At 46.1% G+C, this 26,249-nt stretch overlaps 1 pseudogene; it reads left to right on the forward strand.

Annotated features, from left to right (window-relative positions):
- The first annotated feature begins 6,770 nt into the window (after nt 1–6,770).
- LOC137767822 (zinc finger matrin-type protein 2 pseudogene) lies at nt 6,771–7,392 on the forward strand (annotated as a pseudogene).
- Nucleotides 7,393–26,249: the final 18,857 nt, after the last annotated feature.

Here is a 26,249-nt window from a genome sequence, read left to right on the forward strand (position 1 = left end):
TTTTCTTTTCCATTCTAGTTTGCAAGGTATATTGAATATAGTTCCCTGTGCTACACAGTGGGACCTTGTTGTTTATCCAGGTGTATTCCATCTTGATCACCTGGCGGACTACCCCTCCCCCTGCCCCCCTCAGCACCTGTCTGAGAGGCCTCCACAGGCCAAGGGTGACAAACAAACTGTAGCATCCTCGCTGACAGGAGGTGAAGCCTGCTGGACCAGTCTGGCCAGTGTCTATGTCCAGCACGCACTGCCCACCGTGCCAACTTGCTGCGCCCGGGCACCAGGTGTGGGGCAAGGCTACCTCAAGGTGCACATTCGCTCTCTCCCCTTTCTCATGTCCCCAGGTTCTCAGTCTTGGGGCTCTTCACCCTTGGCTGCATTGCCCGGCCTGTGTTCCCGGCCAGCCCATCATCCGAGGGGATGGACCTCGGATTCCGTCTCTCCTCCCTGGAGCTGATCACAAAGGGCGCGCCTCCTCGGGTTTCCTGCATGCTTTCTCCTCCCCATCTTCGGTTTCCTTGCTCCTGCCTTCTGCCTTTGCTAAGGTTTCTCTGTGCTTCTCATCCTACAGTTAACATTCAAATTGGTTGACAGCCCTATTTTTTTTCACTAGACAGACATTTATTTCTCCCTGTTGCCCGTTCTTCCCTTAGGTTAGTATAACACAGGACACTGAGGGAAAATAACTCTCTCCAAAAATGGGCTGAAGAAAGAAGAGGGACTGGTTTTCAACTGGATCATTCAGAGTTTGTCATTCAGCATCACACACAAACTCATTGATCAAAATTCTGAGTACACTAACAATGACCAAAAAAGGGAAAGAAAAAAAAACAAAGAAAACTATTCATTTTATCTTAGGTAGCTGAATTCATAGAAACATTTCCTATTACAATGTGAAATAAGAAGAAACTCCCACAATTTAAGTAATTTCTATCCCAATCTGAATTTAGACACAGATTATAATACTATGCGATATTAGCCTAAGTTAACGTGGCAATGAGAGTTCTAAAGTGCTTACTGACCATAACACCGGATTCACTGTTTCATAAACAAGAAAACAGCCTTGTTTTGGAGAAATGAAATGAACCAGGAATATAGGGCCAGACCCATCCAGTGCCCTTTTCAAGAAGAAGAAAACAGAAAGTCTGAGGGTTTGGTTTGGGGAAGGGGGAGGTTTACATGAAGAATCCACCCTGCCAGCCAATAGCAAAGGCTAAAATAGTTTTCAAAGGTACAAACTGAGTCCTCTGAAGAAAGGAGTGGCAGCCCTTTCGGTGTCTTAGCTAGAAAATGACTAATTCCGAGTCAAGCGCAGGTCCCGCTGGGTGGAGCCTCCTGTTGCCCAGTGTCCAGACTTTCCTGCGCCAGCCGACCTCGTCCCTGCTGAAGTTGATGCTCTTACCTCCCCCCGCCAACTCCCCCAGAATTTCAGTGAAACTCGGCTGCCTCTTGCTCAGGTGTTCACTCCGTGGACACTTTCTGATGAACAGGCGCAGTTCTAAGCAGGAGGAACTCAAGGGTAAGTGAAACACGGTCCCTGAATTGTGCACCCTTGGTGGGAAGGTAGAACGGTGCAGACACCGTGGAAAACAATATGGCGCATGCTTAAATAATTCAACGTGGGATTATCATGTGACCCAGCAATTCCACTTCTGGGTATATACCCAAAAGGACAGAAAGCGAGGTCTCAAAGAGATATTTGTACACCTATGTTCATCGCAGCCTTATTCACAACAGCCAAGTGGAAGCAACCCAAGTGTCCATTAATGGATGAACAGCTAAGCAAAATGTGGTCTATCTATATGATGGAATAATCCTCAGCCACACAAAAAAATGTTCTGACGCGTGCTGCATCATGGGTGAATCTCGAAGACATTATGCTAAGTGAAAGAAGCCAAATACAAAAGGACAACTCTATGACTCCACTTATAGGCAGTACCTGGAGTAGTCAAATTCCATAGAGATGGAAAGTAGAATGATGGTTGTCAGGGGCTGGGGGAGAGGGGAATGGGGAGCTATTATTGAATGGTTATGGAGTTTCAGTTTTGCAAGATGAAAGAGTTCTAGAGATGGATGGTGGTGATGGTTGCACAACAATGTTAGTGTACTTAATGTCACCGAAGTGTACACATAAAATGGTTAAGACGGTAACTTTTATGTTATGTATATCTCACCACAGTTAAAAATAATTTAAGAAAGAAACCAAGCATGGTGCCTGCTCTCAAGGCTCCTGAAGTCTGGTGGCCCTGGGACAATGGCCTCCAAACCTGGTCTGGGCACTTGCACAGACATGCTGGTGTCCACAGGGGTGGGGAAAGATTACATCTTTTATTTATACATACTTTGATTTCATCTTTTTTCAATATCTGTATAGAACACGTTAATACAATAGCTCATGGTCATACTTTAGAGGCAAAAATTGGTCCTATGTTAGGAGTGCCCTAAAAATTCTTCACTGGTGGGCATGAATGATGGAAAGTCATCCGGAGCCCCCATCCTAGAGGACACTTCACAGAACTGGAATTGTTTCCTCCTCGGTGTGGGGTAGAGGTGGTGGCGGGTTGGGAAGCATCATAAGTCAAGTTGCGTTGGCGATGACAAGTGGCAGTGGGGATGTGGTCCTTGTCCCCTAGGCCACCAAACTTGTATTAGGAAGGGCAACTGAAGGTCCAGAAACAATGACCCTGTTCCCCTCCCCTTCCTCCAGTGGGGTCAAGGGGAGTTCAGGTGTTACTCTCTTTGGGGACCTTTTTCTGCTGCTCTGGGGACTGCTTGTCACTGTTCAAAACTGTGAATGGCTGAGCCTTGCAAAACCATTGCTGCGTCACCTCCACCTCTGATCTTGGGGCCAAGCTCACCCACCTGCCCCAAAATGAGAGGGTTGGGGGGCTCTCCCTACCAGAATAAGAGCCTGCCATTAGCTGTCCCACTGTGGTTGGTCTTCTCACAGCCCCACTCTCAGGGAACTTGTGACAGACTTCTCCAGGACTGGGAGGATGGCACCGTCCAGGGTTGACTTCTTCCCGCTGGTCCTCAGAAGTGTCCTACGGCAGCCCCGCCACTGAGCACCCTCTGTCTTGGGTAAATTCCAGTTCCACTCTGGAGGGAGGAGAATTTGCTGAGGTTTCCAAGGAAGATGCTCATCCCCGGTCTGGGCAGGCCGGGAGACACTGGCTCCTTGTGTATTGGAGGAGGAGGGGGCTGTGAAGTCTGGAACTTCTACAGCCATCTCTCCCCTGAGGACAAAGCCTGACAGCAGGGAAGCCAGAGTGGATGCCCAGAAAGCAATCAGGCCCCTGATGACATGGAGTAGCCAAATCAAAGCATCCCTGAAGTCCACCTGCTCTAGACTGACCAGCTGTACAGGCAAATTAATCCCAACACTGTTTAAACTCGGTTTGAGTTCATGACCCAATGCATCCTAATTATACACTGGCTCTCTGATTTGGTCCTATTTCATTTTATTTAATCATTTTTTTAAATGAAGTATAGTTAATTCACAATGTTGTGTTAGTTTCAGGTGAAGAGCAAAGTGATTCAGCTATACATATCCATACATTCTTTTTCAGATTCTTTTCCATTATAGTTTATTACAAGATATTGAGTAGAGTTCCCTGTGCTATGCAGTAGGTCCTTGTTGTTTACCTATTTTATATATAGTAGTATGCATCTGTTCATCCCAAATTCCTAATTTATTTATCTCTCCCCACACATTCACTGTGTTAAATTAGAAAACTGGTAACCATAATTTTGTTTTTTATGTCTGTGAGCCTATTACTGTTTTGTAAATAAGTTCGTTTGTATCTTTTTTTAGATTACACATATAAGCAATATCATATGATATTTATCTTTCTCTGTCTGACTTACTTAGTATGATAATCTCTAGGTCCATCCATGTTGCTGTAAATTGGCATTATTTCATTCTTTTTTATGGCTGAGTAACATTCCATTGTGTGTGTGTGTGTGTGTATGTATGTGTGAATGTGCATATATACATATATCACATCATCTTTATCCATTCATCTGTTGATGTGGTCCTATCTCATTTTTATTGCTGACTTTGATAGACCAAGAGATTCTCCTTGGACTTCACTCAACCTGGAGCTATTTCTGGTGGGACATGGATGACGGCTTCTGTGCTCCATTCACTCTCAGGAGTCAATGAGTTCCACCCTTCATCCTGAGGTCTCTGTTCATCCTTTTGACTTCAACACCACTTCTCTCCACACATGGACCCAAGCCCACCCACAAAAGACAAATCACAGGAGGGAGAGACGATACCCTGTGTATTTACTTGGAGCAAAGGGGAGGGCCAAGCGCCATGATTTCGAGCATCTCTGTTACTCTCACTCAATTCCCCATAGTTGCCTCATTTTCTTCATATCTTACCTGTCTATTAGGGGAAAGAGGGACATGTTTATATTTTCTTATATCTCAGCCAATTGTGTTCACAGGATGCTTCCTGCACTGTGATTTTTAATCTGATTAATAGGCTTAAGTCCCATTTTTATTTTATCTTGTCTTGTCCTGCTTTTGTTCTATCAATCATGTCACAATGTAGAAAGTAATCAAAGTAGCATAACAGTAGCTTATTCTTCCCCGATTCATGTATCCCGGTCGCATTTATCTTGCTGTTGCTCTTTCACCTTATTTCTTTCAAGGATTACGTGAACATACACGTGTGTTAAATTAGAAAAATATACAACCTTGTAAGAGGGAGCTATCATTTGCATAAAATACTGCCACCTGACAGCCTTGTAAGCCACTGTAGACATGATGGGGCTTAAACGTGAAGTTCAAGGCTACCTCGCCATACACAGCAGATGTCTTCCAGGAAAACCCAGTGTATGTCAAGAATACTGTAGTTGGGTCATTCTTGAAATACACAAAAGGATCCAGATTTTTCTTTTTTTTTTTAGTGAACTGGTGGTGAGTCATTTTCTACAGTTAACAATGCTTATTAAACTATTAATTATTTGCAAACATTGCTCCAAGTTTAAGTCGTTGCAATGTTTTCTTAAGCAGGCTGTACTGAGAGCTTCTCTCTCCATCAAAGAGCTCCTTAAATCACATGACCCCATTGACTGCAGATGATTGGCTAAGAGGTGGAAGCTCGATTCAAGCTTAGCCAATCAAATTTCCTCAGAGAAGCTTTGTCATCGGGGGCAAAGAGAATGAGCCAACTAGGTGAGGACTGCCGTTTAAGGCTGACCATACCAGGACCGTGTGCAAGGGGATGACCAGAGAAGCTGGGCTGCAGAGAGCAGAAAAAAGCAGACTGGCAGCAAAGATGAAAGGGGAGAGAGAGCTGCCAGGGCACCCTGGTCTGGCTGGCCGGTCCTCACTGTATTTAGGATCCAAGGAATACACTTTTATTCTGACCACAAATCCCACATTACTTGCGCCTACACGAGCAGACGTTTGTACCTTGCAGTCGAGCAGTCACACCGACTAGGATTCTTTTGGCTCTGCAGGATGAGCACAGGGAGCCTCTCATCCACCCCCCTTTCTTGACACCAGAGGCTTCTCCCAGGCCATCAGCTTCCCTGGCCCTGCCTTCCTTTCTTCTTCCTTTCTAATTCACCCGCTGCTCACTCATGAATGGCTTCTGGAGAGGGCTGCAGGGAAACACTGTCAATGATCTTCTAAGATGCCCAAGTCCTCATGATGGGAATTTCCAAGTTTTTACACACTCATGCCTTGGTTATAACTAACGGAATTTTCAAGTTGAAAGGAACTTTATATTAAAAGACCACGTGGCCCAAATTTTGTGCAAATTTGCAAAATAATCCTGATTTCAAAGATTCTGTTCAATTTTCAATCAATCGATCATTTTTGTTTCAGAAGATGTTCTTCCTTCTTCTGCTGGGGATCAGAGAGTAAGAATGGACCCAGTAGCTAATCTCAAGTAGCTCTTGAGAGGGTCAAACATATACAGTGGAAGTCTTGTGGAAGGTCAAATATATACAGTGTGTTAGGATTCTGGGGGTTGACAGAAACCCACCTGTACCAGTCTGGACAGAGAGAGGAACCCATTGGCTCAAGGAATCCATGGATGGATCAAAGAATCACAGTGCCAGAGGGGCAAGGACTTACTGGGAATCAGGAACAACTGGATTCTCCATCTGGACTCTCCCTCTGCCTACACCATGGAGGCTTAGTTTACTTAGTAATGGGTGGGAGGAGATTGTCTCCCATACAAGATTAGAATAAATATTAAAGTTTAAATACCTCAGAGAAATGCCTAGGATGATGCGTCTTGTAGGAGCTCGATAAATTTCCCTATTTCCCCTTATAGGTGTCTCACGGTAATGAAGCCCAAGAACATACAATCTGTTACCCGACATGCTTTGTGTGGGGTGTAATGGAAAATGGACAATGGGAGGAAAGGGAGGAAAAGAAGAGATAAATGAACTTTTGAGTCACTGGAGAGAATCTTCCAGGCATTTTTGAGTCCAACAGAGATATTCTCTCCTCACAAAAACCAGAGAGGCGTATTCAACCTCTCTGCCTGCCAGGATAGTTGCAGAAATTGTCTCGAAGAAAGCCTTATCACAAAAGAAACCACACCTCCTAAATAATGCACAGATAAGTAAAATATTAAAATGGAACATCTAGAGCTAGAAAAATAGAAATGTATTTACAGTGTTTATGGAACTGAGTCAGAAAATCGCTGTAGATTCAAGAATGAATTTGGACTCAGAGAGACTGAAAGCACCCTGAAATTAGGATATAAGTATTGACTTAAAAATAAGTGAGGGGCAGTGAAGATGGCGTCGGGCAGTGGGACAGAAAACTTGGACTTTTGCTGAATGTGGGACAAAGATGAATATGAGAAGCTCACCGAGAAGAGGCTCATGGAAGAGAGAGAAAAGAAGGATGGAAAACCAGTGCGGCCAGTCAAGCGAGAGCTTCTCTGGCATAGGGACTACAAGGTGGACCTGGAATCCAAGCTCGGGAAGACAACAGTCACTACCAAGACCACCCCACGGTCATTACCAAGACCACCCCATGGTCTGAGATGGGAGGATACCACTGCAATGTCTGTGACTGTGTGGTGAAAGACTCCATCAACTTCCTGGATCACATTAATGGAAAGAAACATCAGTGAAACCTGAGCATGTCTATGCGTGTGGGACATTCCACTTTGGATCAGGTGAAGAAACGTTTTGAAGTCAACAAGAAGAAAATGGAAAAGAAGAAGAAAGATTATGATTTTGAGGAAAGGATGAAGGAACTCAGAGAAGAGGAGGAAAAGGCCAAAGCCTACAAGAAAGAGAAACAGAAGGAGAAGAAAAGGAGGGCGGAGGAGGACTTGACATTGAGGAGGAGGATGAGATGGCAGCTGTGATGAGCTTCTCTGGCTTTGGTTACACCAAGAAGAGTTACTGAGGCTTTCTACGCTTGGCTTTTTGCCAGGCCTAACTTTGTGTGTGTGGGCGCCATTTGGGGGGAGGTACTGGGGAAAGTCCTTAAGAGTGGCAATGGAGATGGCTAGAAGGTGGGTGCTTGTGGTTTCCCTCTGCCTTGGGAGAGAGCACAGGATGCAAAGGAACGTGCCGTGGCATGTTCCTTCAGCCTCAGTATTTCACTGGAGACAGAGGACCTCTGATCATCTGAGTTCCCAACGAAGAAAAACCTCCGCTTCTGAGGCTGCTTTCCCGAAACTCCCCCTGCATCTTTTCCTTTTCATCTGTCCATCTCATCTGAGCATCGTACATTTATCCTGTGTTCTGCCTTTGTTTTAATTTTTACTCTTGCTTAGCCTACAGCAGAAGGGTTCTCTGGGTTCCCAGTTTCCAGCTGATAGCATATCCTTGACTGGCCCCTCCTTTCCCCATTCTCCCCCAACCCCGCCCCGTGGTTCTCTGGCCACCTGTGCACACATGTGTACTTCTGCCTGGGTCATTGGTATGTGTGGGTGTGTGTGCATGAAACTGTCACATAGAGGGAGCCTGAACTAGAGCCTCAAGAGCATTGCTGCCTTGGGGCCTGGTGTTCTCAGCTTCCTCAGAGCATGTAACAGGAAATTAATTAGGATGAGTGTTTGGTGTGGTTTTTGTCTGGTGAGTTTTCTAACCTTTGTTCTTCATATGTAAACCGTTCAGCTTTTCCTATTTGTTTCATTTTATTGAGGATTACTCTGTTTTTGTCTTCCTTGTAAGCAGGCTCTTGGAAGAACCTGTTTGATGCAAAAATGAAAAAGGAGAAAACCTCATATGGGAGCCCTTGGGTCTCAGAGGCTGTTCAACATGTATAATAAATGGCATTGACTGGGCCTATTTCAAAAAAAAAATAAGCGAGGACTTCCCTGGTGGCTCAGTGGTTAAGAATCCGCCTGCCAATGCAGGGGACACAGGTTCGAGCCCTGGTCCGGGAGGATCCCACATGCCACAGAGCAACTAAGCCCGTGCGCCACAACTACTGAGCCCACGCACCACAACTACTAAAACCCATGCTCCTGGAGCCCGTGCTCCGCAACAAGAGAAGCCACCGCAATGAGAAGCCGCACACCACAACAAAGAGTAGCCCCCTCTATCCACAACTAGAGAAAGCCCGGGCATAGCAAGGAAGACCCAATGCAGCCAAAAATAAACAAATAAATTTATTAAAAAATAAAATTAAATAAAAGTAAGTGAGCATTCTTAGAGCAACTGCCATGGGCTGATACTGGTTAGTAGATTAGACGTAGACAAACTCAAGGAGACTAAAAGACGCAGGACAAAACTGCTCTCACCATCCCTAGCTGAGGTTTCACCAAAACCCTGATGAGGAGAGATCCGAAGGAAATAATCAGAAGTGAGGAAAAAGATATTTTTTAAATGGCAAAGGTGCTGATTATAATATAAAAAAGAAACAACTGAAATTTCCAGGTAAGAAAGCAAATTATTTCAATACCATTTATATAACATAAAATTGTACACACACAGAAAGCGATACAAAGGGAATGTGATAGATTATTACCAGTGGTCTGCTTTGCGTGGTGCTACTATATAGGCAATTTTTTCTTGCTGCATTTCTTTTCAGCAATGAACCTGCAGTACTCTTCATTAAAAACAATTTTAGGGAAATGTTTAAAAATGATTTCTCTTACTGCTGAAGAGTGGTACCTGGGAGATCAAACAGATATTTGATGAGAAGTACCTGGAGCGTGAATTAGGTGCATAACTGACACTTACTGGGTATTGGGATTCCAGGTGCCAAGCAGAGGGCTTAATGGAGAGAAGGTGCTCATCTAATCCTCACAAACCACCCCCCCCCCACAAGGGGGGGTTGTGAAGGGTGAGGTGAAGCATGAAAAGTGTGACTCCCTGGGGCAAAGACACAACGTGGAGGTGGGCTGGGGTCTGACTCAGAGCCCACCCTCTAGACCTCTAGGGGAGCAAGTCACCCCATCAAAGCTCATCCTGCTCAGTAAGACGCTCCATTAAAACTAACACAAAAGTTGCTCATTTAGTTCTCATAAGGGTCCTGGGGCAGGTGCAGAAACCAAGTCTCAAAGAAGTCAAGCAACCAGACCACAGGCGCACAGCTGGAAAGGGGCAGAGCACAGATGCGGTCCTGCCTCCCCGATTCCCATCCCATGGCTGAGATTCCAACTCTGCTCGGCCCACCTCGGTCCAGGGGTTTTCCCCGGAGATGCAGTAGCACATTCAGCAGGGGGTTATCAGAGACTTCCCAGGGGCTAATCACCAGGACCCCAAGGACGACATCCCTGCCTGAAGGAACACAGATCCCCCGGGATGTGGGCGTGCGCACAATCACAGCACGTGACATGACTGTTACGGTGATAGGTATGAGATTAAAAATCTTCCATGGAAGACCCAGGAGGGTGCCCTCGTGGCCCAGGAAATAGGGAAAGAAGCCAGTTAGTGTCTGCTGCAGGTCTGCATATGGTAATCGATTCTCCTGTTGAATTTGAGGCCTGTGGCCCGCGAGTCAGACTGGGGCACTCCTGAGAGATCCAGCTTAACACAGAATCCAGAGGTGCATCCTACCTTGATTTACCTCCCATCCTCCCCTGAAGTGGGGTTAGCACCCTGTTGATCTGAACGTCTTTCATCAGCAAATGCACGACAGGCTACATATCATGTACGATGCTAAGTGGAGGCACCAGCTCAGGAGCCAAACTTCCTGGGGACATTCAAACTCCGGATCCTGAGCCTGTATCCCAGAAGGACCAACTGCGGCCATCACTCCACCTACTGAGTCAGATTTAGTGACAGCCCACAGTGAGGTGACTCGGACCGTAGAGGGGAAAGAACAGTGGGAAAGGGAGCCAAACCCCTGATTCCAAATTCTGTCACTAATTGGATTCTCTCCCCTCCCTGTATCTTTCACCCTCTTTTCCACAATCAATGCTCTTGAACACCAGACTCGCCGAGTTTTGTAACTGGAATTAGCTTTGGTGCTGGCTGCCTTCTAGGTTGAACACAAGAAAAAACAAAGCATGAAGGAGTTACGAACTCTCTTGACATCACACAGCCAGCTCGAGGTGTCCTTCCCATTTATTCTAAATGGAAGCTGTTTGGGGATAATCTTTTTTTTTTTCTTTTTCTTTTTTAATTCTTGGTTTTTTCGGCATGTACTTTAAATTTATTTATTTATTTTTGGGTGTGTTGGGTCTTCGTTTCTGTGCGAGGGCTTTCTCCAGTGGCGCAAGCGGGGGCCACTCTTCATCGCGGTGCGCGGGCCTCTCACTGTCGCGGCCTCTCTTGTTGCGGAGCACAGGCTCCAGACGCGCAGGCTCAGTAGTTGTGGCACACGGGCCTAGTTGCTCCGCGGCATGTGGGATCTCCCCAGACCAGGGCACGAACCTGTGTCCCCTGCATTGGCAGGCAGATTCTCAACCACTGCGCCACCAGGGAAACCCGGGGATAATCTTAAATAGGAGCTAAAGACTCCACCCTGAAGACTATTCCCAGGAGAAGAAGCAGAAACTGGTGAAAATGGGTTAAACCAGCAGCTTTAGGAAGCCTGGTCTCTGGGGACCCAGAGGTCAAAGCGGTACCCTCCTCCCCCCTTCTCTCCCCTCTGCACCCTTTGTGGGGTGGGTCCCTTCCCCCTGCACCTCTTGAATGGAGTTTTCTGTCCACACGGAGTAAAACCAAACAAGGAAACTCAGATGTCTGGCTCGATGGAATGAGCGCAGAGTGTGTGATCTGCAAAGCCAGACCCACCAACCAGAGGTCAGGGCCCTGCAGCTCGTCCCAACACTGCCATCTGTTCTGTGGACTGAACAATTGGAACTTCAGTGTCTTTTTTAGTAAAACAGAGGCAATGTTTGCCTTACTCACCTTAGATAGTAGCCCATTAAAAATAATTATTAAAAAATAATGGGACAAAAAAGCATAATAATGAGACTTCCCTGGTGACAGAGTGGTTAAGAATCCACCTGCCAACGCAGGGGACACGGGTTCGATCCCTGGTCCGGGAGAATCCCACATGCCGCGGAGCAACTAAGCCCGTGCGCCACAACTACTGAGCCTGCACTCTAGAGCCTGTGAGCCACAATTACTGAGTCCGCATGCCACAACTACTGAAGTCTGCGTGCCTAGAGCCCATGCTCTGCAACAAGAGAAGCCACTGCAATGAGAAGCCCACGCACCACGACAAAGAATAGCCCCCGCTCACTGCAACTAGAGAAAGCCCACGTGCAGCCAAAAATAAAATTAATTAATTAATAAAAAAAATAATAATGATCCTGACACTTGTTACAATGGTAGGGAAGATTTATTCAAGACTATTGCAATAGGAGAGAGACCAAGCTCAAGGGCAAGTTGAGGATTTATAGCCAAGGAACAGAGTGAGAGGCTCAACGGATGGAAAATTCCTAACAGGAGACATCAAGAGTCAGGGGGATTCTTGGGACTTCCTTGGTGGTCCAGTGGTTAAGATTCCATGCTTTCACTGCAGGTGGCATGGGTTCGATCCCTGGTCGGGGAACTAAGATCCTGCATGCCGCGTGGCCAAAAACAAAACAAAACAAAACAAAACAAAAAAGAGTCAGAGGGATTCTTGCTAAAGGCAAGCCAAGGTGATCAGATATCAAAAATGGGAGATGAGAAGTTTGATCAGATATCAAAAGTAGGGGGTTCTTGCTACGATGGGCTGGGCAGACCAAAGATAGGACAAGGGCCAAAGTCAAGACCTAGAGGAAAAGATGTCTCAGAGGAGGGTAAAGTTAGGTCCAGGACAAAGTGTCTGTCAAGCCACAGAATCAAAAAAGATACTCTGTAACCTGCATGTTCGAAAACTGTAACAAACAATTTACATAACTTTTTTTTTGTTTGTTTCTATCCCTTATAGACATTGGCTATGAAAATTATTTAGAAATAATTTGTGTTTAATAGCTGGTAAAAAAAAAAAAAACACAGTTGGCATTTCAAGTCTAATCCAACCAAATACACAATCTTCAGGCTCTGGAAGCTCAGAGAAACAAAGAGTTCAGGAGCCAATGATGTTATGACCATCTGGCTAATCTTTTTTCACTACCATCATAGCTAATGGCCAAGCAGTCCACGGACCTCTGGGGGCTGGACCTATCAGGCATCTGAGTGATGGGCACAGCCAGCTGCCTGTAAGACTCTTGGGATGGTTCCCACTGCACAGTTGGGATGTGGCACAAAGGGCTGTGCTAATCAGTCCTGTACTTCCAGCCTGGGGGAAAACAAAAGTATCAACAGAAACAACTCACAGAGAGGAACTTTCTCATCATATATCAAGTCTTTCTAATCATTTTAAAGACTGCTATTTAATATCTGCCAGGATTTTAGGAGGGGACTTAAATTTGCTTCACAGATTTGAAAACATTGCCAGGAAAAGGATCACCTGGCCAGATGGGTGGCTTCTCCTGCCATTCTGCATTTACATGCACTTTTATCCCTCTAGAGAGTTCTACTGTGTGCCCAGAAGTATATCAGCAGATAAACTTAGAAGACCCAGAACTGAGGATTCAGGGAAGCAAATTAAATCTGACCAAGGGAAGACCATTGGGCTCAACAGTCCAATACAACACAGTATAGATAGACCATGCAGACGTGAACGCCTGAGCCCTGGACCATTCTTCCTCTGCCCAATAAGCCACATGTTTTCTTTACTTCAGGGCTTCTATCCTCTACCTTCTCAAAATGAACACCTATAGATACAGAACTGCCTGTTGGGGTGTCGTTGGGGAATTCAAAATTGTCATCGACTTTGGATGCACCAACACCCGTCACCAGCTACCCTTACAAAAACAAGAAGGAGGAAGTAAGGTCTTATTTCAAACGAAGTCTTCCATGATTCCCCAAACTCAATGCAAACTCTCTGTCTCTCAACGCTCTGATATTCTGTGAGTTTTCTTCCAAGCACATTTTACTGTTTTGTCCTGTGGTTATTTCTGTCTCACCCACCATATTCCACCACTTCCTCTGAGGACCTATTGAGACCTCTCAAGTCAATCAAGGCAAAGCTTCTACTCACCCTGGACGCGGCCTCACAATCCTCAGTCACTCTCCCAGGCAGACACTGCTGGGGGGCTAGAACTGGCATCAGAAATAAGTCAGTTTGTTGCCATTTTGAGTCTAGACAGGGAGGGTGGGACAGCCTCTTATTGCCCCTGGTTTCTCCCTCCAGAGCTGGATTGAATGGTCTCAGTGCTTAATTTGCTTTAGGTTCTCAGATCATTCACATAAAACAAGTCAGACCCTCTCACCAAAAGCAAGCGGAGCTCGGCAAGGCCCTACTGTGTGAGTCCTAACATTTCTAAGAAGAGAGAATGTAGACGGATCTTAAGGGGCCCACACACCTCTCACTTCTTTCTCACTTCCTCCCTGCATGACATGAGGAGCTGCTCTCGTAAGAGGGATGGATGCCCCACCAGCCACTCCAATCAACTGGTCAGTGTGGTCAGCTTTGTGGAGGCTCCCGCCAGAATCCTACCCTTTGCAGACATCTGATCCTACAGAGTCATGGTCCCTGGGAAACTTCAGATGTGGGTGGGAATAGGGGCGGAGGGCTCTTACTTATTCTAGACGGTAAAACCAGAGACTTTCAAAGCCAAGTCTCAGCAGTACCTGATGTTCTGCCTACCTACACCTGTAAGGATTCCTTCATCTGGGGAAGCCCTCGACTATAGAGTGGATGGGAATTCCCCGCTGGGAAAAGTCTTCTTCCTTCTGGATGTGAAACATCTGAAAGAGAAAATGTGCTTCTCCCATGATGGGCATCAGTGCAATACTATTCACAGTCCACTGACAGATGCGGGCTGCCTATACCGTATAAACCGGCAGAGGCCAGCGGCCATTGGTCCAATAGAATCAGAGTCACCTGGAAAGGTAAAGACTGGGACAAAAGAGGGATATGCTTTTTGGAATAGTTTTGGGCACTGAAGATTTGATTCTATTAACCTGCTAAGTCTAATGAAAGGAAAACCTCTTCAAAAAGAAGCAACACATATTTATATGAAGGGGGGAAAATACATCCCGCTGGAACCCAGCACTAAACACATGTGAAAATGCAATAAGTGGACATAAAAGACACTGCACCACACTCAGCCAGCCACACTACAAAACCAAGAATGACACACAGACAGCGGGTGGGCTCCTCCAGGCCCCCACGCCTGGGTCTCCCGTGTCCTCTAAGTTCTGGAAGCCTTAGGATTGAAGTCTGCTCACAGATTGTTGAGGCCACCTGGCTGTCCCTCACGGCCAGAGGTGACCCGGTTGGAGCGCATCGCCAGGCAAAACACCATGAGCTGCCTCGGAGACCATGGATGAAGTCAAACGCACGGGGATGCAGAGTCTGAGCCAGGTGGGCTTGGAAACTGGGAGCTGGGGGCCGCTCCCAGGGCAGAGGCAGCAGGGCCGGGCAGGGAGGAGGCCGGGGAAGCAGAAGAGCTTACCGCACGGCTGCTGAACCCGCTGGGCTGGCATTTGGTTAAGATCCCTGTGACCTCTAACCTCCTGAGACCAGTGGCTCATGACTGGGGACCATTTTGCCCTCCCTGCCCCCGCCCTGGGGAACACTTGGCAGTATCTAGAGACATCTGTGCTTATCGCAAATGGGGAGGACGTGCTCTGGCATCTGATGGGCAGAGGCCAGGGATACAGCCAATCACCCTAGGGTGCACAGGACATCTCCCATGAACGAGGTTATCCTGCCCCAAACCTCAACAGTGCTGAGGCCGAGAAAGCCTCCATCAGACCAGCACGGAAGACACTCGAAGTTTCAAATGCAAAGTGGTGCCACACGTGGGAGGTCCCCACCTTCCGAGAATTTCTACTTCAAATCTCAGACCCACCCCCAAAGCTCTGGAAACAACCTGATATTCTCACTCACACCATGCAAGAAGTGACCTGAAAGCCAGAGGGTCCTGAGGCTGGAAGGCTGCCTCCGTTTTACCCACTCTTGGTTTTCTAAGAAGTGTTCCTTTGTAAGGGAGAAGATGCCCTGAAGAAAAGCAATTTAGGGGAAATGAATTGTTCCCTTCTCTTGCAGTAATGGGGATGCTGCCATTTGACTAAACAGGGGTCATTACCCTTTGAAGGATGTCTTCTCTTTTGTCTGATTCAAACTAGCCATTTTTCATGTAAAACATAAGCTAACCAGGAAATTACATTTCTACTCTTTTATAATACAGATTAGAGAGATGAAGAAAAATCTGCCATAAACAGTAGAAAAAGCCATTATTCAGATGAAGAGCAGCCTGCAGAAGGCCAGTTTGCTGGAGAAGCAAGCCCTGAAATTGGCATATGGCTCCAGGGGTCATATTCTCAACTTCAGCTGCACCTTAGAATCAGCTGAGAAGCTTTGGAACTCCCAGTGATCAGGCCAACAGAAGCTCGGAGATGGTTCTCAAACCCGTGCCTCAGAATCACCTGGAGGGCTCATTAAAATTCAGTTTGCTTATATGTCCATGCCACTCTCTCACTTTGCCCCAGCTTGCCCTTCCCCCTCCCCGGGTGGGATAGGGAGGGTGGGAGGGAGACACAAGAGGGAGGGGATATGGGGATATAAGTATATGTATAGCTGATTCACTTTGTTATACAGCAGAAACTAACGCACCATTGTAAAGCAATTTTACGCCAATAAAGATGTTAAAAAAAAAAATTCAGTTTGCTTGTCCCACCCCCAGAGCTTTCAATCTGTAGGTCAGAGGTGGAGGCGAAGAATTTGCATTTGTAACAAGTCCCCCGGGGACACTGACGCTGCTGGCCTGCCAACCACACTTGGAGAACCACTGCTCTTAGGAAGGGACCCAGGTATCCCCAGGTGTGCAGCCAGCGTTAAGAATCACTGCTCAGGGACCGACTTCACGGAGGGAAGCAGGGAGGAGAAACACTTACGTGGGTCTTTTGTGCCTCTCTGCTTTACCCCGTCAGCGCTGTGCTGAAAAGGAGACTCCCTTAATGAAGAGGGAGTGGGAAGGGGAAAAATGTAACCATAGAGAGACACGGCCTCAACCAAAGATCAAGGTTAACATCATTGGTACTGAGTCACATTGTATCACGTGCCCCCTAATACGATGTAACAAGGAGGGCATGTGACCCCTGCGGTGTTTGTCCCCCAAATCCGTAACTTCAGCCTAATAATGAGAAAACATCAGAGAACCTCAAGCTGAGGGACATTCTACAACATGACTGATCATTTCTCTTCAAAAGTGTGAAGAGTATGGGGGTCAAGGAAAGACTGAGGAAGTGTCACAGATAGCAGGAGGCTGAGAAGCCCTGAGGACTAAGTGCCTCGTGGGATCCTGGATTAGCTCCAGGGACAGAAAGAGGACATGGGTAGAAACCCTGGAGAAATCCAGATAAGTCTGTAGTTTCATTCACAGCATTGCACCAACGCTGATTCCTCAGTTTTGATGAATGTACCCTGGTTACATAAGATACTAACACTAGGCGAGGCAGGGTGAAGGGAACCCCCTGCCGTCTTCACAACACTTCTGTGCATTTAAAATTATTTAAGATTAAAAAATCTAAAAAGTGAGAATCCTGGGACTGTAAGATTTTTCTCAACTCCTTTCATAATTTGGAATTTATGAAAAGTTCCACGGAAGTGATGCAGATAATTATAGAGACACCACCATTCTCTAACTCAATTCCCATTGGCTGCTGTTGACAAGGACAAGGTAGGGTGCCTGATAGAATCTGAGGCAGGACATGGGCAAATGTTTTAATTTTCGTCCTAGAGTACTGGTTATTAGGAAAAATGATTACTCCAATACATGACTAAGATAATACAGGGGAGAAATACAGAGATGGCACAATTTGTGAAACGCAGACAGGAGGCAAAGAGTCATGCATTTCTGAGGCCTCACCCAGCCTCAGTTTACCCAGCTACGAAATAAGGGACTGAGACAAGGTATCCTTGAATGTCCTTCCCACTGTCCTGTTCAACAATTCACATGTATATAGGGATTTTTGAATAATCATCTTTTTTTTGAAAGCAAGGCATGCCTATGTCAAACACATTGGGAAATTTGAAGGAACATCCATAATTGTCTTTAAATAACTTTATTGGTGATTTCAGTTTCTTCTTTATAATTTCATGTTATTTTCTCAGTTTTGCAAAAAGTGATATGTCGTGCTTTTAGAAATTAGGGGGAAATGAACTAAAACAAACACACAAACAGATACAGAAATATCAGTGTTTCCAAGACCCATAGAAAGCACATCACAGAGGAGAAGACCACTGATGGCTTGGAATTTCTGATGATACTCTTCTCTGAAAGATATCACAAACTGCTAAGATGTGTAAATACGAATGCCTCAAAGCTCAACAAGACGCTAAAAGAAATGAGTTTGTTTTCCACAGTACAGGACTGATTTTTCTTTTGCCTCAAAGTCTCAAATTACGCTGTTTTGAATCTATTCTACCAACATGTTGGCAGGCTGTGGATGCGATCAAGAGTTAAAATGCACGATTTGAATCCAGTGTTTTGGAGTATTAAATCAAAACTAAATGGAGACGTCCATGTCTAGTCATGACAGAGGAACTGGTTTCAGATTTCTCTTCTTGCCGAAAGAGCTGTTATGGGCTGAATGCCTGTGTCCTCCCAAAATTCATATGTTGAAGCCGCCCCAAAGTGATGGTGTTTGGAGGTGGGGCCTTTGGGAGGTAACTAGGTTTAGAGGAAGTCGTGAGAAAGGAGCCTCCATGATGAGATTAGTGTGCACCACTATACAGTGTGCATAAAACAGATAACCAACAAGCACCTACTGTAGAGCACAGGGAATTCAACTCAATATTTTGTAATGACCTGTAAGGGAAAAAAGTCTGAAAAAGAATAGATGTATATATATGTATATGTATAACTGAATCACTGCTCTACATCTGAAACTAACACAGCATTGTAAAGCAACCATACTTCACTTAAAAATATATCATTAGGCTTCCCTGGTGGTGCAGTGGTTGGGAATCCGCCTGCCAATGCAGGGCACACGGGTTCGTGCCCCAGTCCGGGAAGATCCCACATGTCGTGGAGCAACTAGGCCCGTGAGCCACAACTACTGAGCCTGTGCTCTAGAGCCCGTGCTCCTCAATGGGAGAGGCCGCAACAGTGAGAGGCTCGTGCACCGCGATGAAGAGTGGCCCCCACTCGCCGCAACTGGAGAAAGCCCTCGTGCAGAAACAAAGACCCAACACAGCCAAAAATAAAATAAATAAATAAATAAATAAATAAATTTATTTTAAAAATATATATATATATATCATTAAAAAAACCCAAAGATAACCATAGACAAATGGGGACAAAATGTAAACAGTGGGTGAATCTTGCTAGAGAGATATTGGGATTTTTTATAAAAATTTCTGCAACTTTTCTCTAAGTTTGAAACCACACAAAACACAAGGTTACAAAAGAACTTGTCACTGAAAGGAACAGGAGCTTCCCTCATAAGCATGATTTCAGCCCACCAGTCTCGCCCTCTAAGCCATGTCTCACTTCCACCGGTGGGACGCGGTACCGGCAGACGGCCAGTTGCTTGGGATGATCCAATATGGAATTAAACACTCGCTGGACATGATATACCCAGTGAACGAGCCCAGGTGAGTAATCAAGGGCGAGTGAATGCTAACATTCTCTCCCCAAATCCTGCACATTGACCCTCTGAGCAGGAAAGTTCCACTTCCTGGTCACCCACATCACTGGTCCATACTCTGGGCACTTAGCCTGTGACATACTGAGATATCAGGGGTGAAAAATCTTTGTAAACTTTGATCTTTATCAAGAACACCATTTTAAGTAGCTGATGTTTAAGGGAATTGCTAGAAAGAGATGTTCAGGCAGCCCATCCATTCCTTGAGCTCTTCCAAGCTCCACCCCTGCATCAAGTCAGCTTATCAGGGACTTGCACACCTGGTCATTGTTTTGGCCACTGTGATGGGTTAAAAATGGCTACCCATTCCTTGCTATTTCTCCCATCAAGCAGTGGAGTCAACGTCCCATTCCCTTGAATCTGGGCTAGCCTGGTGATCTGGTTTGACCAATAGAATGCGGAGAAAGTAGCACTGTGAAACTTCCGAGGCTGGACCTTGGAATGTCTACATATCTAAAGATGTCCACAGCTTCCCCTTCGCTGTTAGAATGGTTCTCCTGGCACCCAGCAGCCTTGTTATGAGAACCGAGGCATCCCAGCTGACAGCCCAGCTGAGCTCCCAGCTGACAGCCAGCACCGCCAGCAGCCGTGTTGGATGCTCACCCCAGCCAAGCTCATGGAGGATGCAGCCCCAGCAGACGCTACATCACCACTGCCCGGCTGAACCCAATCCACCGGCAGACTCAGGAGAGATGAATTGTGGTCGTTGTGTCAAGTCACTAAGTTTGGGGTGTTTTAATGCAGCAATAAATACCTGAAACACTTCCCGCACTCGCACACCTTTTGTGGTATCTTTCACTGAAATGCACTTTGGTTTTGGCTCATCTGCGTGCATTAAGGGACTCGGTATGAAACTGGCGTTCATACAAAGGTCATTACTGTCTCTGCTAGAGCTCTTCCGAGAACAAAGTTTGCATCAACCAACACTATTGCTGTGAGGACCCAGAGCAGAAATTCTCAAGTGTCAGCCATATGTGTCTGAGCATCTGCTAAACAACTCACCTGTATTTATCTTACTGCTAGTGTGAATTTTGTAACTGACCCTGTTTCTCTCTTTGCTTTGTGAGCTAGGAAGCTTGAGGCTGAGTTTGTGAACCACCTCAGTCAGCAATGAACTAACCCTCTGGCTTCATTATTTCCTACCTAAAATTTTCTTTTTCCTGTTTACAACTACTTATTCCAGCATCATGTATTATTTACATTTTGGGAAGTTACATCAAATTCTTTGCTGTCTGAGGCAAAATATACATAAAATATGGAGAAAACACAGGTAAATAAACATCACAATGTAAACTTCCAAATTTGCCATTCCCCTTTTTTCTGTAAATGTCACAAGGTGACATTAACATAAGGATACAGAAAATGAATTATGTCTTGTCCACCATGAGGGGCAGAAAAAGGAATTCTATGAATCTGTTTGTAAGCTTGCTGCCAAGATCATCATTCTCAAACTCTGATATGTTACTCCACAAGTTAAGAACCTTCAGTGATACGAGGTGCAGTGGACAGAATGATGGCCCCCAAGGATGGTCACCTTCAAATCCTCAGCACCTTTGAATATGTTAGGTTACATTGCGAAGGGAATTAAGGTGGCAGATGGAACTAATGTTGCTAATTATCTGATGTTAAAATAGGGAAACCATTCTGGATTGCTTGCCTGAGCCCAATATAATCACAAAAGACCTTAAAAGTAGAAAAGAGGGGCTTCCCTGGTGGGGCAGTTGTTGAGAATCTGCCTGCCAATGCAGGGGACACGGGTTCGAGCCCTGGTCTGGGAAGATCCCACATGCCGCAGAGCAACTAGGCCCATGCGTCACAACTACTGAGCCTGCGCGTCTGGAGCCTGTGCTCCACAGCAAGAGAGGCTGCGACAGTGAGAGTCCCGCGCACCGCGATGAAGGGTGGCCCCCACTTGCCACAACTAGAGAAAGCCCTCGTACAGAAACGAAGACCCAACACAGCCAAAAATAAATAAATAAATTAATTAATTAATTAATTTTTTAAAAAAAAGTAGAAAAGAGAACCAGAGAGATGCAGCTTGAGGTTGCTACCCTCTGTCGCCGACTTTGAAGATGGAGGAAGGGGCCAGGAGGAATGTGGGTGCCTTTAGAAGCTGGAAAAGGCAAAAAAACCAGATTATCCCCTAGAGCCCCCAGAAGGAATGTGGCCCTGACTACCCCTTGGATTTCAGCCTGGTGAAACCCATTTCAGCCTTCTGACATCCAGAACCGTAAGCTATAAAACTGCATTGTCTAAGCCACTAAGGTGCGGTGATTTGTTACAGCAGCCATAGAAAACTAACACACAGGATAATGGACAATGCCTAGGAATGTGTCCAGGACTCTATAACCTGGGCTCACTTTTCCATCTCATTCCAGCCATTCTTCCATCTCTAACCCCTTCACTACCCCGTTTTCCTCCTACCTCTCCCCATTCAATCCCCCCTGGACCACTTGGCCTGGAGCCCTCATGCTTCAGGCACTGGCACACATGACCCCCCCGCGGCCATGCCCTGTCCCGTTCCCACTTCTCCCAACCTGTCCACCTGCTGAACTCCTATTCACCCATCAAGGCCCAGCTTGAAGGTCACCTTCTCCCTGGAGCCCTCCTTGATTCTACCTGTGTCCCGCCCACTGCTCCACACCATACAGATAGGGCCCCTGGCTGAGAACACTCGTGCATTAGGCTGTTACATCAGCATTGTGGGTTTGTTTTTCTGCAGCCCTGCCCAGAACCGACACTTTGAAGACAAAGACAATGCTTCAGTCACCTTTGCTTTCCCGGTGCCTGGCTCTTAGTAAATGCCATCCTAATAGAATAGAATCGGACAAAAACACAAGGACACAACCACATTGCCTGCACTGGCAGATATTTCACCATCTGTAAAAACCCTGTGTCAACAAATTGGAGGCAGCACGGGGTCGAGAGGCTGGCCCTGCCAGCAGGTCACCTGGTCTCCCCCCAGCTCCGCTGCCACCCGCCACATGGCCGTGGGCAAGTTTCTGGACGTCTCTGTGCATCCCTTTCCTGACCTATAAAACCAGGAGCAGAGTAGAACGCCTCCACAATTCAAAGCTGCCAGGATAAAATGCAAGGATGAAGCCCTCAAAAAACACTGTGTTATTATTTATTTATCACCCTTTAAAAGAAGTCTCCATCTTTACACGAGTTCAAAAATGACACAGGAGTTCAGCTTTTGCTACTAATGGGGAAGAATGCTTTGGCCACCATGAAGGGCCTCTGATTGCTGGCTCAAGTGCATCCACCCTTTTTAGGTCCTCTTCTCTCCCATCGCAACTCCCAGCCTTCCGTCCCCTCATCTTTGGACGGGTTGGCTTCACGAGTGGAGACTCGTGGAATGCGATTGTCACAGAGTCTAAGAGCAGCCAGCACGTTGCTCTAGAAATCAAAAAGCTTAAATGGCACACTGGGTCCAAGGTGAAATTTACAGAAAAACCACTGAGGAAACACGCTGATACGCACTCTGAGCCCACCCATCCCCCGAGACTCTGATTCTGTGGGATCAACCAGCTCTCCCAAGCAATTCTGATGTGCGCGTCCACGGGACACCTTTGGAGAAACGCTGGATCATGATCCGTAAGTCCTTGCTTGCTGGATGTCTCACTAGAACTCCTACAGGAGCGCTGCATGAATCCCTGACTAAATGCTGGAGAATTCCTGACTCCCGCCCCGCCCCGGAACATGCAGAGGACACACGCGCCATTTGCCTGCCTGCACCCATTCCCCCACTTCTGCAGTAGCAGCCACGCTTGGCCTTTGGGATGTCCCACTCCAACATAGTACGTGGTGATGCTGGGACGGCCAGTCGAGGCCCCCAGCCCCACCTCCCAGCTGGCGCTGCTCCTGGCGGAGGCCACGCGTTCACTGCTGCTCCCCAGTTCTGCACAGCAGCCCCGCTGAGGCCGGGGTCTTCAGCTTGCCATCTGTCTGTGCTCTGCCCCCCACCCTTCCAGCAAATGCCTCTCTGGGTTGCATGCCAGCTGATGTTTGTCTCTGTTGCTTGCAAACAAGCACCTGAACCCCTGCTCCGTCTGTAACCTGGTCCCAAGCTGAGGCCCCACGGGCAGGGTTGTGACAGGTGTTTGCCAAGAGGGTATCCTAGTAAGGGCTGCCTCCAGAATAGGAGTGAAAAAAAAATCTGTGTCATCCTCTAGGTTTCTGCAATAACAGCTATCAATATTCCAGCTGCTTCCAGGTGATTTAACATGAAAGAGCAGCCCTTGAAGGCAAAGCCCTGCCTCCTGTGAGCAGCGTTTTAAGAGGATGAAAAACACCCAGGGAGCCTGAGTGACGGCGAGGGCACTGTGCAGCTCGAGTGGCAATGAGAGAAACGCGGGGAAGATAAAAAGCAGGAAGTGGTTTTCTGTGCTGCCCTGGGCCAGGTCCCCCATAGGCAGCAGGCATATTGGAGACCCAGCAACCTCTTCAGGCTTTAGATTTCGTGTCCAGCAGGTCAATACCTGCTTGGTGACTACAGGACCCAGATGGAGGTGACATCCAGGGCTGGAGACCCCAGTAGCAGTTATCCCTGCCCATGGGAACTGGGCAGCTGGGGGGGACAATAAGAGTTGTCATATGACCCCATATAACCCCACAATCCTACTCCAGGGCATATATCTGGGAAAAACTATAATTCAAAAAGATACATGCAACCTTATGTTCATAGCAGCACTACTCACAATAGCCAAGACATGGAAACAACCTAAATGTCCATCAACAGACAAATGGATAAAGAAGATGTGGTACATATATAACATGGAATACTATTCAGCCATAAAAAAGAATGAAATAATGCCATTTGCAGCAACATGGATGGACCTAGAGATTATCATACTAAGTGAAGTCAGAAAGAGAAAAAGAAAGACAAATACCATATGATATCACGTATATGTGGCATCTAAAATATGACACAAATGAACTTACCTATGAAACAGAAACAGACTCACAGACATAGAGAACAGACTTGTGGTTGCCAAGGGGGAGGGGGTTGAGGAAGGGATGGATTGGGAGTTTGGGGTTAGCAGATGCAAACTATTATATATAGGATGGATAACCAACAAGGTCCTACTGTATAGCACAGGGAACTATATTCAGTATCCTGTGATAAACCATAACGGAAAAGAACATAATATAATATAAAAAAGAATGTGTATATATATATATATATATATATATATATATATATATATGAATCACTTTGCTATACACCAGAAACTAACACAACATTGTAAATCAGCTATACTTCAATAAAAAATGTAAAACGTCTATTTCAGTCCTTTTGGGTGTAAACCTAGAAGTAAAACTGCTGGATCATAGGGTAATTCTATGTTTAACTTTCTGAGGGATCCCCCAGACTCTTTTCTTACATATATTTCTTATGAGGATGTGAAGAAGCAGGAATTCTCATGCATATATATGTCCTTTTTCAGATTCTTTTCCATTATAAGTTATTACAAGATGCTGAATATAGTTCCCTGTGCTATACAGTAGGTCTTTGATTATCTATATTATATATAGTAGTTTGTATCTGCTGATCCCAAACTCCTAATGTATCCCCGTCCCTTTCCCCTTCGGTAACCATAAGTTTGTTTTCTATGTCTCTGAGTCTGTTTCTGTTTTGTAAATAAGTTCACTTGTATCATTTTTTAGATTCCACATATAACATATGATATTTGTCTTTCTGTCTGACTTCACTTAATGTGATAATTTCTAGGTCCATCCTGAAATGGGTGTTTAAACAAAAACTTATACACAAATGTTCATAGCAGCACTAGTCACAGTAGCCAAAATGTGGAAACAACCCAGATGTGCATTAACTGATGAATGGATAAATGAAATGTGGTCGATTCATACAATGGAATAGTATTTGGTCATAAAAAGGAATAAAGTACTGGCACATGCTACAACATGGACGAACCTTGATAAACATGTTAAATAAAGAAGCCAGACACAAAAGGCCACATAGTGTATAATTCCATTTAAATGAAATGTCCAGAATAGGCAAATCCATAAGACAGAAAGTAGATCAGTGGTTGCCAAGGACTGGGGGGGATGGGAGAAATGAGGGATGACAGCTTAATACGTACAGAGTTTCCTTGGGGAGTGATGAAAATGTTCTGCAACTAGATAGAAGAGATGGTTGTACAACATTAGGAAGGTACTAAATGCCAATTAAGTGCATGCTTTAAAATGGTTAAAGTAGTAAATGTTATGTGTATTTTATCACAATAAAAAAAAAAAAGAGCCCTACCAGCCACAGCTTACAGTTTAAAGAGAGAAACAGAAAAGAAGCTGGCAATGACTATCTGTGTGACAAAGGCATCAATAGGGAAAGGCCGGATACTATGGGCACAGAAAAGGGGTTTATAACTGGGTTGAGGGGAGGGTGTCAGAAAGGAAGACTTCCTGGAGGCAGTGCTATCCAAACTGGGAAAGGAAATCTTAGAGTTTCCAGACTGGCACCTGGGAATGAGGGGCGGGGGCATGGAGAGGGGTTGGAAGAGGAGAGGATGCGGAGAGCTGGCAGTGCAGAGGCCCAGGGCCACAGGAGTCTTGGCATCTCTGAGGGGATTTGGAGAAGCGGAACATGAGGTGGGGAAAGGTGAGGAATGAGTCTGGTGTGCAGGGACCAGGCAGGGCATGGCTCTCTGGCTGCAAATACCCTCTGGATGGCAGGTCTCCCCATTCACACTGGCCTTCCGGTCCTAGCTGAGCTCGGAGCAGAGGAGAACAAATGGGGAAGCCTGCTGGTTCCATCTTCAGCAACGTCCCAGGTAAAACCGTGTGAGCAAGGTGTGCAGAAACCAGGAGAAGGTTCTCATCCTCCCAGCCCTTCTTTGCATCCCGTTCCTCCCCCTCCTCCCTGTTTGGACCCTTGTCTCAGGGAACAGACAGTAGAAACAGGAGTAGTGGAGAACTCTCAAAGGAACAAGTGATAAAGGACTCAAACTTTGATTGAGTGCTGACTCTCGTATCAGATACCATATCTCCACTTTACAGATGGGAAAACTGAGGCTCGGGGATGTTACGATATTTTCTCAGGGTTACAGTGGTAATGAGTGATGGAGCAGGGACAAACCCAGACATCCCGGGCTCGGTCCTGTGTGTCTAACTCCAAGGCCATGGGGGAAGATAGGAAGGGGGAGG

This window comes from Eschrichtius robustus, chromosome 7 (assembly GCF_028021215.1).
Source record: "Eschrichtius robustus isolate mEscRob2 chromosome 7, mEscRob2.pri, whole genome shotgun sequence".
Lineage (NCBI taxonomy): Eukaryota > Metazoa > Chordata > Mammalia > Artiodactyla > Eschrichtiidae > Eschrichtius > Eschrichtius robustus.